The sequence below is a fragment of the Rhodnius prolixus genome, unplaced genomic scaffold (assembly GCF_049639745.1).
Source record: "Rhodnius prolixus isolate KJV_2025 unplaced genomic scaffold, Rpr scaffold_3, whole genome shotgun sequence".
Lineage (NCBI taxonomy): Eukaryota > Metazoa > Arthropoda > Insecta > Hemiptera > Reduviidae > Rhodnius > Rhodnius prolixus.
Window position 1 is genome coordinate 13,872,272 of NW_027411603.1, and position 15,285 is coordinate 13,887,556.

A 15,285-nucleotide genomic window follows, 5' to 3' on the forward strand; every position below is an offset into this window, starting at 1 on the left:
ATTTATCTTCCTATTCTAGGTCAAATCCTTTCAGTAAAGATAAGCAAGCTGCTCCCGGGCCGCAATGAATTCCTTTCCACAACTTCTATTCTGACCACGAGGCTCATATCATTAATAAACGTCCTGGGGGGCTTTATTCACTTATATTTCCTTTTATATATCACGTGAATGACAGGCCCAGTGTTACGTACGAATAAAGGAAAATTATTTAAATTTTAAGACAGTGAACAAATTAAACAGAGTGAATACAACAAGCGAAAAACAAAGTGAAATTATTGACAATCTGTGCAAACATGATTAGCAACTGCCAAATACCTGATGAGAACATCCTCACAACTTTCCCTTACCGCAATTCAGGGAAATCAATTTTATGGTAACTTAGACTTTATACTGTAATGATAGTTGACTTCAAGTCCATTATGAGAAAATGATATTGTTGAAGGCAACATGACTTTTACAGCTCTTCAAAAACCATATTAAATCATTGATCTCTGAAAAAAAAAAAAAAGATTTAATGCGAAAAGCCTAACTTACTCTATCCAAATTTCAATGAAACGTAATAACCACTATCGAAAGCTCTTTAGTACATCTTATTTCCGATAAGCTGTTCTTCTTTCAACTTGGAATTTCGAAACATATTTAAATAGTAGTTAAAACCGTGCAATCTCTGCATCCACCCAGTCTTAGTAATTTCGTTTGTAATTCAAGTTGCTCGAACTCTTTACACAGAAACTTTCTCATCAGAACTTGCACTCTTATTCCAATCCTCTTGTCCGCCATTTATCATCTCGTCATATTTCAGGCACATCCTCCAAGGCGATTAATACGCCAATAGGTTTGCGATTATCTCTTTTGTGAAGAGAGGAGTTAATCCTAGATAAGATTTAGGCGGTAACTGTATTGTTAATAATAATGTATCTAGAGCTGGAGTAACTTGCAAAATAGGTCATCTCAATTACACAATAAACCTGATACGACAAAATTTATGGAATAATTAAAAGAACATGTCACAATCAAAACTAATAACACATAATTTTCATAGCAAAAATTTCTGCAATAAAAGATTATTTTTTTCTTTTGTACAAAATGAAAATGCAGTGAATGAAATGTAAAATTAAGGAGAGGGAAGATAGGAGGAGAAAATGGTAATCACAATAATAACGCCAACATTTGAAAAAGTAAAGGAAGAGGTTAACCAAGCACAAAAAAGAACCTGTTCTTTTGTATGAAAGCACAAAAAAAAAAAAAAAAAAGCTTCCACGAGCAAAGCTAAACTTCTGCTCGACTTGTTTCATATTCAGATCCAACTGTCTGTACACTACTACTCCATTACAATTTTGTGTTCGCGAACTTAGATGAACTGTTTGTTTCCACCTATGTAAATCAGTTAAGACAGTTTGTGAACAAGTTTTCTTATGTAATCTGAACAATCCAGGAATCACACAGACTACTAACGATTTAATAGTTTTTCTATCGCAAAGAGAAGAGTGTTTAAGTAAAATAAAAAGTGGAATATAATCACACTTTTTGTACGTAGAGCTAAAAAATAAGTTTTTATAAAAAAAAGTAACAGAAAACAGATATATTGCTGGAAAACTCACAACAGATATCTCTTGCTGCGTTCTTTGCAATATTTTCTTGAAACTTCCAACTTATCTAAAAAAAATATAAGCTTATATAACTATGGCTTATATAACTATGTTTAATATTAATGATATCGGGCGAAACATCAATATTCTGAGTTAAGTTTTAAACCGAAGTGACAGACTTAACGCAAATTAAAGCCAACTACAAATAAAACCCAGACACACTTAGAAACCCTATTTTTTCTTCAGAATTTTCCTCTTTCAAAACCGAGCCAAATGTTCTACTTGTTTTGGCAACGTTTACTACGCATTCTGGATCTGTCACTATTCTGGTTCTCATCTCCTATGACTGATTCGTTTGAAGCTGGTATAAATGCTCCCGGATATCAAGTCGTTCATCCATTCTGGTTGGTGAGTTGAGTTTGAGGTTCCTTGGTGTATACCATCAAAATCTCTTCATTATTTTTAATTCAAAAACCTGATTAAGAAAAACTTGATGATGCAAGTAAGTAATGAACAAACTAAACTCCTTCTTACTTTGAAATCAAACACTTTCCCAAAAAACACCAAAGAATACTAACGTCTATTGTTAGGATTCCCTTTAATCTGCTAAATTGGATTTGGTCCACCAAATTTTTGTTAAGAAACTTTTCATTAAATTAAATTAACAGAACTCTTAATAGATTTTCAAAACCTAATATATAATAATAAAAAACTAAACGTTTTCAGTTAAAACATTCAAACTGGAAAGAAATTCGTCTCTTAAAAGATGTAAATATTGCAAAGATGTTGAGATTATCATCTCTACCTTTTGCTTCTTGTAGCGTAAAAGTAAAAGTCTCATGCAAATCTTCAACAAATAAAAAATGTGGAGAGTTTTTCCGACCTACAACACTTTTACTGCAGTTCTCGTCTTTTAACTTATACATTTTCTTCAAAATTCGAATGTTTAAAACTGTTTCATCCTTATAACAATGTTATAGTATTAAAACTGTACACCAAAATTAGAGGCCATTCTCTTAGGATTCAAATGAATTTTCATTAATAAAAAATATGTTACATATATATTGGATGTCTGCACTATGTACTATATGTGGAGGTATGGTGGATTCGAAGATTTTAGAAAATCGTAGAAGTAATTTCTGCGGGGGGAAAAATAAGAGAAACGCAAAATCCATTGAATGTAATTCTTCCGATAACAGATCATGATAGCTGGACTACTGTCCTGTCCTCTAGTGTGACACAATCGAAATATGATGTTTCAATCTTCTGTGACTTTTCTCTTTCAAGAAAAAAACTCAGAAGACATCAAAAAACCATTTCCAGAGAAATTGGAAAATTTAACATGATAGAAACACTTTCCTTATTAAATAGTAAGTGTAAATAGTAAACTAGGCCTTTGTTTGTGGGTACACTTACAGTTGTTACAAAAATAAGCAAAATTAAATTCAATAATTTAAAAAGAAAGAGATAAAGAAAACTATGACGTACGTAAGTTTCTTGGAAGAAGTATCTTAGTTTTAGCCACATTGCCGCATGTAGCTAGGTTACAGGAGTTAAAGATAGAGATATCTTGGAGTATTAATGGAGAGAATAATAGGTACACACCTCTAGATAGAATTTAATGGAATCTAGCCATGCAACACAATATCATACAGTAATACTAATCCTGGTAACTATATTACGGTTACCATCCGTATAACACATATACACACGCACTCAAGAGAATACAAACTGTAAGTACACATAATATTATGTGTTTCTCTGTATATAATTATATGGGTACATTGTCTCCATGTTTAACAGCAGGTTATTCAACTATCAGCTATCACAACCTCTGATACTTAATTATTTACATGAATTTGGATGAGATCATTAACATATAACAAAAAGGGTATTCTTGGTTATATTCTTGTAAAAGATTCATTGATAGATAATGAAATAAGCTCTGATTAGATGTTTTACCGGAAACAGATTTCAGGACCAGATAAAGGCTGATAACAAAGTGATGTAATGCCAAAACCTTTACTGGTCATTCAGGTCCAAGAAGGCACCTCAATACCCTTTGAAGAGTTATTGAGGTGGAGAATATACGCCCCTAAAGGCATTTCTAACGAGCAGCCCAATAATAGAATGGCTTGTCGTCAGAATAAATAATTTGAAACACGGAAACATCAGCCGTCATATTCTGGCTATCACAGCACAGCAGACATTTGGACGAATTGGTCAGGCCCTTCTATGGAGGTAATGATGGAGAAAGACATGGCCAGTGTTGAGCCAAAAGCAGACTCCTGTTACTAAACTTGGCAGATTCAATGAGAGTCACTAGAATGGATAAAGGACAGCCCCACAAATATCTCGTAGTGCCTTCGGATTTTTAAAGGAATCTTCCGCTGGCTAATTGCGGTAACAATACTGTTTACGTCGGTTAGAGTTACAGTCAATTCGGTATAAGGTTTGGCAGAATGTTCCTTTTTTAACTAACTTTTCAGTTTGTTCGGACAGATATGAATCTTAATCTAAAGGAGCCAGAGGGAAGATGAAAATAAGGAGTATAATGATTAGGAGCTTAGATATTTCTTAAAAATAATATATGACTAATAAAAAATATAAATTAGAACTGGGCTAGATAAAGAGAATATAAATTTACAAAATTCTAAGGTTTATAATTTGGAATTTAAATTAAAGGTACATGAATGAAAATTTGGATTCTTTTCAACATGAAGTGACTTTAGGTCCACTTATACACTTACCTTAATAAGATTGAAACGTTCGGTAATAAATGAAACGAAATTAAAAGTTAAAAGATTGGGTTTTAAATCACTCCAAAGCATCTAATTTACGAAATTAAAAAAGCATTAGCGTAAGAACTCTACAACAAGAAAGAAGAACGAGTAAGGATCAAAGAGGATGGAACATTGATGCTAAGAGAGCTAAGAAAGATATTGGATGGAAAAATAGGGCTGTTATGGGGAAACCTAAATTTAGATGGTTGAACGTGAGCACCTTGATAACAGAACATAGATTATAAGAAGCTTGAAGATACGATTGGAATGGTTAATTTCACATGCTGCTGCATGTTTTAGGATCCGTGAGTGGCCGTAAAACATTAATTTTAAAAATTAAACGCAAACCTACAGAATTTATAAAAAGAACATTCCGCCAGACCCCAGTGGCAGGTACCTCGTAACATTTTTTAATCTCCTTTATTGGAATGGAATATTAAAAAAATAAAAAAGGTAGTAAATTTTATTCAAAAAGAATTCCTGAAAGACTGAATTCACATTTATCAAATAAAACAGACATAAATTATAGAATACAATATTAAAGGACTCTGGAGTTGTCTAATTTTCTTTGAAGGAAGAAAACGGTGAAGAAATTTATTGCAACCATCAAGGAAGCTGTGGATTGGGGATGAGTGAGGAGGTTGCGTGACCAACCAATTTGCTATAGGTGAGGCTCATCTATTTGGTTGTCAGAGAAGTGCCACGGTTTGTTGCAAATCGATCATGTCTCTCCACCCTAGGATAACCGGCGACCTACCTGACAACCAAAATGTCGCATCTACCATTTTAGAAGATCATTCTCAACATGTCCAGCAACGCTGTGAGCGAGTATTTCTGATTTAAATATGGTAATAGCGAATTATGGCTAGAGGTCAAAATAACTGAAATTATGAATTGTATTAATATTTCATAAGCCGTCAACAACTTTAACCCCTTCAGAAAGGGACCAAAATTATTAAAATATTAAATCCTTGGTTATTCGCAGCCTGTTTATTGGTTCCCACCATGCACATTTCTCTGATAATTATATCTATCGTCAAAGACATTATAAAAAATTAAATACAAATAGATTTCTTTATAACCTGGCAGAATTTCTGTAATATTTAAGTTACTAAGATTTTTCATATGTGAAATTTCCAGAAACTGTTCTGAAGTAATTACAGTTAGGTAATATTTCGTTTACAGCTATTGACTATTGAATTTTCATATTAGATGGATATTTTTAGACAAGCGATAGATTCTAGCAATTTTTTTACTTCAAGTTTGAAGGTAGTGGGGACACCTTCAGAGCGGTCAATATTGGTCAGGAGATCGACTAATTAGCTGTAGCCACCGAAGCTGAATCTCTTGAACTAACCTAGAAGATGCTGAAGTAGTACTTAAGGGAAGCCATTTAGTAGTGTCTGCGTTAGAAGAAAATTAGAAAGGCCAATTTCAAATACTTACCGACGAGTCGAGGTTTTTAAAAGAAAAAGTATAAACCGTCTGGAATGTGTAAAAAAATTCCCTTAAGAATGAATATTCAAATTCTTCAAAGTAAATGGATAAGTGTTAGGCTGTAGTTGAGTGAAAGCACATGAAGGAATTACTAGGGAAACAAGAATAAATAAGAACAAATGAGAAAACACGCAGATTGGGCCAAAAAGCCATCCGAGAAACAATACTCTGTGAGATAATGATTCCAGTTACAGATAACTAAGCGAAAAGTGGCCCAAAGTATGACTGGCCCAAATGGCAAAGGAAGTACGAGTAACAGAAGCAAATAGAAACAAAAGGGACTATTTTCTACTTACATTAATTACAGAAAAAGAAATGTTTCTTAATTTCTTAACAGCGAACAGAGCTGATTCTACTAAAATGTTTTTTTTTTTGGTCAACCTGAAAAATCAATAAACTGGAGTATGCTCCTCTGGTACTGACACAGTGAAATAAATGGCTTTGCTCACTCTTACTTTAATTGAGTAGATACAAAAAATCTAAGAAATTCAGAGATTGTTACTGCTATGAAACATATAATATAACATATTTAATAAGTTCTTTGAGAATCCTGGATGTGATTTAAGCGGTAATGCTAATAACATAACTAATAATATTGCTTTCAAAAATATAACCCAATTAAAATTTAATTAACTAAAGAAAGTGACGTGAGTTGATCGTAGTCTATGGTTTAAATAGTGGTCGAAATGGTTAAGTGCATCGCAAAGCTAAACATAAATTGTAAATTAACTCCCCTTGAAGTACTCATTGCATATTCCCAGACGGTGAACAAGTTTTTATTTATGTAAATCTAGAAAAAGCAGAGAAAGCGCTCAGATAAGAAAGATAACTTAAGAAAGATCCCATCAGCATTATAACGCTTTACCCTTAACGGTTCACACCAACAGAATCACTAAGTTGGTCGCAATTTAAAAGTAAATTTACATTGCAAATGTTTGCAAAATTTAAACGTGTGAATTACTAATTAAGCACTTTTAACCCCTCATACATATCTGAGTGGAACTATCTGGTCTTACACGATTAATGGTAAATTATATGTTAGCATGATTGGCCCAGTTTTATCACTAATTAGCCTCTAATCAAACTATAATTTGTATTTTCTCTTATTCTTGTATTATTCATTTTTTGGGATCACACAACTTTTGTGAAACAAATCGGGAGTGTTTTCTTTTCTCCAAAAAATATCCATTACTTTTATTGATTCTAATTCAAGGAATATTAAAACCCTCTTTACACCTTTATCTTGAAGAATACTTAGGTTTTTTATTATTATTAAAAATTATTAAAACTAATATGAAAAATAATCACAATTATGGTAAATATTCGGCAATGGCAATTTTTTTAAAAAAAAATACATTCTGGCGTTGTCACAAGGAGAAAAGATCTGAATTGGAAATGCTAGGTAAACATGCTCGTTTTTGCGATGCCTCTTGAACATGCATAAATATTAAATGTGTTACAATAACATCAAGTTTACACTGACATTTGAATGTAACATTATAATAATTCTCGAATCTCAGCGTTATGTAAACTACAAAAACATACAGTCCCATAGAAAAAGAAAACTATCTGGAAAAGCGAATTATCAATATGAAATTTTCTATTTAAATGCTGCATGGTTAAAATATAAAAAGAGAAAGAGAACTTAACCAAGAACCATTTTGTATCTTCTTTTAAGCTAGATCTTTAAAGGAAGGGAGATAAAGTAGAAGAGGTTAAAGGTTAGGAAAACTTTTTGTTTTTTAAATAGTTCTAATCAGGACAGCGAAGTTTTCTCATCTGGGCAATCGCTTTCTGAGAGCTTTGACCTGAGAGAAACTTTCTATACCTTGGACGTTGCATATAATTTGAAAATTAATAGAAAAAGTATATTAAAACTGTCTGGTAGAACATTTGTATAAAGATTGATTGTCAAAAACTGCAAGAAAAATCTCCAACTTTGATAATTTTGTCCTCTTTTCCAACAAAAGTTAAAAATCCTAATTTTTATTCATTTATTTTTTTAAATAAAGGGCACCAACTCGTTTATTACTGTTACTTTACGATGGCCAAATGGGGAAAACCATTTTCAGAAATTCTTCTACTTGTTATCATTTTTTGCAAAAAAAAAACAATATCACATCTAAAGGCTCTAACCGAATTTTACAATAAGATCCCGATTGGATCTTATTTAGGTATCTTTAGATCATCTATAGATTTTTAGAATATTTTTTTTTTACTCAAAATCTCGAAATTCAAACAATCAGAATAGTTTCGAAAGCTATACGCCTGTAATTAAAAAAGCCATAAAGAGAACTAGATACCAAAAACCATAATTTTGAAATTACTCTCAAACTGATCGTTAAACTGATAATTAAAGGTTAATGATATTTAGAAATATCATTAATTTTTCTTTAAAAATTTCTGTTATTTTCATTTGAGTCATAAATAAAAGTTAGTTTAAAGTTGAGTTTGCCAGCGTAACAACAAAGCTTTTGTTGATGTTTCATCCAATCTACCTCTTTCTTCAGGCTACATGTTCGTCGTACATTTGAGACTGCACTGGTGTAGCTAACCGTTTGTAAATCAATATGCTTTGAACAGGTGCAGATGTGACTGGAAAGTCGAAAATGTAAGTCTACAATTTATATTTTATTCAGTATTGCTTAAGGCATTTTGGCACATATATTTGTCACATTTCGATTTTTATCAAATAACCAGAGCAAAATGATACATTGGCTGAGACGTCAGGAGACGCCTTCTAAACGAGATTTATGGTAAACCTATCTTTATGGCTTTATGCAATAAATATTTATCACTTATAAATCACTTATATTTATCAATTCGTATGAAATGCAATTTAGTCTTGCATACCTCTAATTTTCAATTTATTTATTTCTACTTTATATCCATTAAATTTATCACTATTGTCATTTTACTTTTTTCTTATAAAAGTGTACTTCTTGCTTTAAAGAAAACAATTTTTTTCTAACATGATTGATTGACTCGTCCCATTCAAAGCGCACATACCAGCCTTAACCCTTTAAATTTGGCTCTTGTTTGTAGGGCCGATGACTTAAGTTGTTATCTCCACAAAGAGTTCCACAATGGATGGGTTCAAATCCTTAAGTACACAACAATTGAAGGAAAACAAAAACTCTCTTATATCCTGCAGTATGGCGATGCAATGAGACAAAATAGCACTAGCAGTCCTTAGAAAATTATGTGCAAAATAAGTGCCTGGAAAAGCCTGGATCTTGTAAAGATAGTTGCAGCACACTAAGTCTCTTTAGTTAGAGTGTATGGGAAAGAATACGCATATTGGGTTCTAGAACAGATGCATTGGAACATGAGGGAATCCTGGTAGGTTACTTTTCAAGGCCAATATGGAAATTTCATGTTCTCATTAAAGTGCCAATATAACTTACAAAAAATAAAAGGAAAGTGAGGAATAAATACACTTATTTATTTTGGATATTTCTAAATAAAATTGCGGTAAATTAGAAAGAGAAAGAGAGACTGACTTTAAGTAAAAGTTAATTTTGTTCTGAACATAATATCAGGTACAATCAACAATCTATCGACTGACTTGCCTCAAGTTCACATGTCTGAACAACTGATTCCCCATTGTTTTTCATGAAAACGTTGAAACTCTATGACAGAGTTTTCTTTCCGATTGGTAAATTGGATTTCCTGCTAGAGAATATAAGATCAAGATCTCTCAAGATTCAGTTTCCTTTCTACCCTTTTAACTAAAGATATGAGACCTGTAGGGCTTTATTTGAAAAATAGAGAATCCGTACCAAAGGATTTTGTTCACCCACGTTGCTAGCAACTGTATTTGTTTCGTTTTGTTTTTTAGCATGACCTACTTTATGACTGTATTTCATGAATAATAAACTTTATAACTTTTGTTTGTTGCCTTTTACATTTCTTTTGTGTGAAAATTTCTAATGTGGTAGCATGATTAGATTCTAGGCTTTCTAGTTGTTATTGAAGAAAAGAGATTAATGCATACTTAATGGAAAATTTATGCCAGTAGTTATTTTCAAAATGGATTTCCCACTAGAAATTCCATTTAACCGGTTAAATTAAAAAAATTAAAGACATTATTGTGGGCCCCACGATGTACGATGTTTTGATAGAACTTCGGTTGACGTTTTACAAAGAAACCTTGCGTTGATAACTAAATTTACTGCTTAAAGATTACTGTGTAAGTAATTGCCTAATTTTTCAGGCAGGGAGGGCTTAACGTCCAACTACCAATTAGGGGGCGGAAGCTCTTACTTTACTATAAACAATTTTTTCTGCCAAATAAAAAGTAGTCATACGCGGGATTCGATCTGGGGATCTCCCACTTACAAAGCCACGCTCGTGACCACTAGACCAACATCCGCCCTTAAACTTGACTGAGATTTTCGTTAAATTTAATTTCAAAGGGTCACGAAAGTAAAATTCGCAAATTTTACTCTTGAGAAAGGTTATTTATTAATTCCTCTCACTCCAAGTTAGTTGAAGTTAAAAATACTTGTTGTTTCCTTTATTTTGTATTTTTGATTGTTATAATAATTTTGTCATCTTCTAAATTCGAGACCGACTAAGCTAAGATGTGGTATGAGTTCGATTCCCGATCTACGCTTTGGACTTTATTTAATGCTTAATATGAGAAGTTTATAGTAAAGTATTTTTTCTAGGTGCCTCCGACTAGTCATCTAATTTGGTAATGGCCGCCTGAAAAACAGGCAATAATTACTGATGTTCAAAAGCGGCAAGATGAGAATATGATAGATATACTCTGGATACAAACAAACTACATAGTTTATTTCTGAGAGTACTTCTAACGCCAATGAATTTGTTAAACATGTTCCACATATTTTTGGCATATTTTTTCCTATGAATATGGATGATATCTCAAAAATGAAACTTCGCCAAAAGTAAAAACATGATAATTCATTTTGGTGCTAACTGCCTGTACCTACCATTGCTAAGATTATTACCGAAGTCGATTTTTCTGAAACGATTTAACAGTATTTTAGATTTGACTTCAACGCGCCTGTGAACTGCATATGATGCGAATACACGCAAAGGCTCATCACTAGGGAACGGATTCGTATGTATTTTCATATTTTTTTCTAGGCAATTTACAGACGTTTTTCAACTAGAAGTATTCATACTGACACTCTTTAAGCCGTTTGAGCCTACTTTTATTTCACATATTTCCACATATTTGGATGTTATCGCATATTTATACATATTTGATTAAAATAAATAAATATTTCTACATATTTAATCAAAATATGTACATATTTTTCATTTTGGGCATATTTTCATAATTGGGAGGTGGTTGACAGGAACTGTGAACCACAGACTGTAGGGCTGTGAATCACAGTGGTTAAAAAAGTGTTCTTAAAAGCACCAAGTCGCATTAAAATGCTAAAAGATCTCTATCCAGACTTGTGCCTTCCACCAGAACCAATATTGACAAGATGGGGTACTTGGCTGGAAGCAGCTCAGTATTACTATGAAAACTACAATAAAATCAAGAATGTCTTTTCACATCTCGAAGACGAAGCAGTAGCGATAAATACAGCCAAGTCTTTATTCGAGAAACCTAATTTAAGGAACGACCTTGCGTTCATTTCTGACAATTGCGTATTTCTTGCACAAGCCATTACCCAACTTGAGTCCCAAAATGTTCGACTGACAGAAAACGTGTCCAACGTTAAAAAAGTCATCGAAAAGGTGGGAGGAATACCTGGGATTAAGGGAGATCTGATCAGATCAAAACTGGTAGAAGTACTGAGCAAGAACAAAGGGTGGGAGACCATCTGCCAGATTTCTGATATTATCAGTGGAACAGAAGTCACCTCAGAACATCGTGTACCCTTTACAACCAACGAGATAACTTCTTTCAGCAAGGCACCTATAACATCTGTAGATGTTGAACGATCTTTTAGTCGTTACAAGTCCATCTTACGCCCAGATCGTCGTCACTTTACGTTCCAACATTTGAAATTTCATGTGGTTGCAAACAATTTCGAAGAGTGAAGCTTTCAAAATTGAAAATTTAACACATCTTTTTATAAATAGTAAAAATGTTCTTTGTTGTATAAATCATTATAACTTGTAAAAACAAATTATTTTGTTCCTAATAAATTATTATAAATTGTAAAAATGTTCTTTTCTTGTATAAATAATTATAACTTGCCCCCCCCCCAAAAAAATCCATTTTCATAAAAAAAATGTCCATTTTACTTAAATATTTCAGAAAATATTTTAAGAAAATCACATATTTTCCACATAATTGACGAAAATAAATGCATATTTTAGTTAAATATTTGGCATTTTTAAATACATAAAAATCCGTTCCTTACTCATCACTTTTAATGCAAACAATTTCACAGGAAGCTTGTTGCTTACTGGGGAAGTGTAACTGTATACATGCATCTTAAGAGTTGTGTCAGAATAATTTATCATTCCCCCAGGTAAATGGTATCAAAGAACATTAAAAGTGACTCTAAAAAAAAAAAAAAAATCAGATTTCACAAAAACGATTTTAGTAGAAATGAGACAGAATTGGTTTATATTGGAAACTACCAATTTTATTTCAATAATTTTCTGGTGAAATATATTTCAAATATTTTCAAGAAAATTTACGGAAGGTATTTATAAATTATTGTTACAAGTAGCATGGTGAGTGCTTCTATTCTAAACCCAAAACCTAAACTCCCTTAACAATCTTTATTGTTGCAAATTTGTTCAATTATAAGAGTAACCGAAAAACAAAATTGTGAGAGTGATACTAATATTTGTGTTCAAAGAGATAAGAATACAGAGAAGATAAGATTTAGTAAAGAATGGAGTACTTTTTTATTTAAGGAGAAAACAGGTGGGCCTACTACAACCAAATATGGAGGCAATAAATTGTGTGTAGAGGTGGGATATAAAGGATGCTGTAGTCTCAAAGTATAAAAGAGTAAGAAATGAAGTAGTCATTTCTATGCGGTGAGCCACAGTGTACATGACGATAAGGTGGATGCTACGCGAAGATCGATAACAGAGGTGACTGTGCACACTATGTTCCTCCAGGGAATACGACGGAAGCTGAAAAGCTGGCTGTGATATACATCAAGTTAATATAAGGTGAACAGGTTGTGGTAAAAAGGTCGCCCAACAGATATAACCTTCTCCTTTCTTAATATTGTCTTCCTTCCAAACCGACAATAATCACAAAGTCATGTAGCAAACATGTGTAATAATAACTCGCATGTATGCCCGTCTGTTACCACCACAAATATGTAGCCTTCATGTGTATTCCACCAACAGAGAGACAAATACTATTGCCAGCATGTAATACAACAAAGTACATAGTCAAAATGAATTACACCACCATTACGAAACTACATACCTAGCGTGCGTTATATTTGAAAGCTTGATTGAAATTCCAGGTAGTCGTACATGAACAAATTCACACATTAGGTGAAGGGTTTATCTCTGGGAACACTGAGTTTAAGCACAGTTTTGTGACCCAATTAACTTCTGACCCTGCATTATTATCATCTGTCACTCAGCTGTCTTATCTAGCTATATAATCTTGCATACTTGAATAGATAACGACAATTCTAAAACAAGAATGATGTTCCACGAAACTTAACAAATTTACGAAACCCGAGCAGACAATCTTGGTATTAGAAAATCATTTTCAATTCTGTAAAAACTTCCAAATTTTATTGAAAATGGGCTTAGCACCGCAGCGCTGGATGATATCATCGATTTAATCCGTCACAGAAGGCAAGTTTATCGTATCCCTGACCGATTTCGGATTTTCATCCATCATTAGACTTCGAGTTTTGGAAAACTAAATTGTTACTAAATAGAAATAATTAAGAACCGGTTAAAACATTACCAATGAAAATGAATTATTTTACGTAGTGAATACAGCGTTTTTCTCTTAAATTATTTGGTATCTAAATAGGTAGCCACCTACCCCTTCTTTGCATTTATCCTTTAAAGAGATGTTTCTGTTGTCAGAGTTCAAAGGAAAATCAACAGAGAGCAATTTAAGCGCGGTAACTCTAATTTTTAGATTAGAATAAAATCTATGTGTTGAAAAACCAAAAATTCACGAGTAAAGCCGCCCTCAGATACACTTTCACATAAAAAAAGAAAGTCGCCTCCATCTAAGTTGTCTAAAGGTTGAATCAATCCTGTATAAAGTAAGAATCTGGCTAGACAAATAGTTCTTCGACGTAAATAGATTTTGTTACTAGAACAGGCTGTATTCCTTTTGCAAATAGTTTCTGCATAAGAAATGTTTAGTCAAAGTCTGTTAGTATTTTATTTTACCGTACTGGTTTGCCGAATTGATTCTTTGTTTTTAAAAGATTACACTCCGGATGTTCCGTGTAGACGACGTTTCCCTGAAAACTTATAAAATTTTCATTTAAGTTTGTACTATTAAATTCGTTCGTCTCTTCTTCAAAAACAAAAAACAAAAAAAAAAGAATTTCCTTCAGTAAGATTCCAAACGTCAGTTTCTCTAGTTTCCATAGAAAATCTTTCGAGTGCCCTAGCATGTTTATAGAAAGTATAGATATCTAATTGGTGTACTGTTCTGATAAATTTTGGGGCTAATTTATAAGAAGAAATATCATGATGTACATTATTAAATGAAATTTCGCAGAGCCATTGATTTCTTTCAAATTTGAGAGATAAATATTTAAAGATAGAAAACAAGTCATAAAAAATTAGTAATCTCTGTACTAAAAGAGGAAAGGAAGGAAAGAATCAATAAATTGGGAAAACAGACAGAGTAGCGGTAGTGGCAATCAATGAATGAGTGTTGACTATTGCAGGAAAATAGACACAAACCAGCTGGCGAACTCTCTCTCAGCCAAGAGCAAATCACAGCATGAAAGTTTATAAATAAACACACAGGTTAAATATTAAGAACATTAAATTTTCACATTTATTTACCTTTCTAAATGTGAAACCAGAAGTATAGTAATTGAATAGTGATTTCAGCGAGGGGCACAGAGTATGCAAGGTATAAATACAACGAGGCGAGGCAGGATAGTATAAACAATGAGAATGGTTTGAATATTGAATAGAAACACAACTCATTAATAATTTGTTATTATTCGTACAATAACAACTCCTGAGCAACACTATTAAACTGAGCCAGCACTGCCTTTGACCAGTGGATTTATTAGGCACAATTTTAACCACTTGGCACTAGTTAACTTCGAATCTCTTCGAGAGTACTCAAATGAGTGTTCAAAGCATAAAAAGTCAACCCCATCAGTACCTAATTAAAAGAAATGGGGATAAAATCTTCCGTCAATATAAAGTGGTACTGGCACTTTCTTTACCATCAGTGGAGAGTTATGGACTTTGACGTCGACTAAAAGCTTGGTCATAATGCAGCCTTTTGATTG

The 15,285-nt window shown here is 32.8% G+C and overlaps 1 protein-coding gene across 1 annotated transcript in view; it reads right to left on the bottom strand.

Moving 5' to 3' along the window:
• Rpn2 (Regulatory particle non-ATPase 2) overlaps positions 1 to 15,285 on the bottom strand; it is a 406,206-nt gene that overhangs the window by 285,608 nt on the left and 105,313 nt on the right. The window lies entirely within an intron of this gene.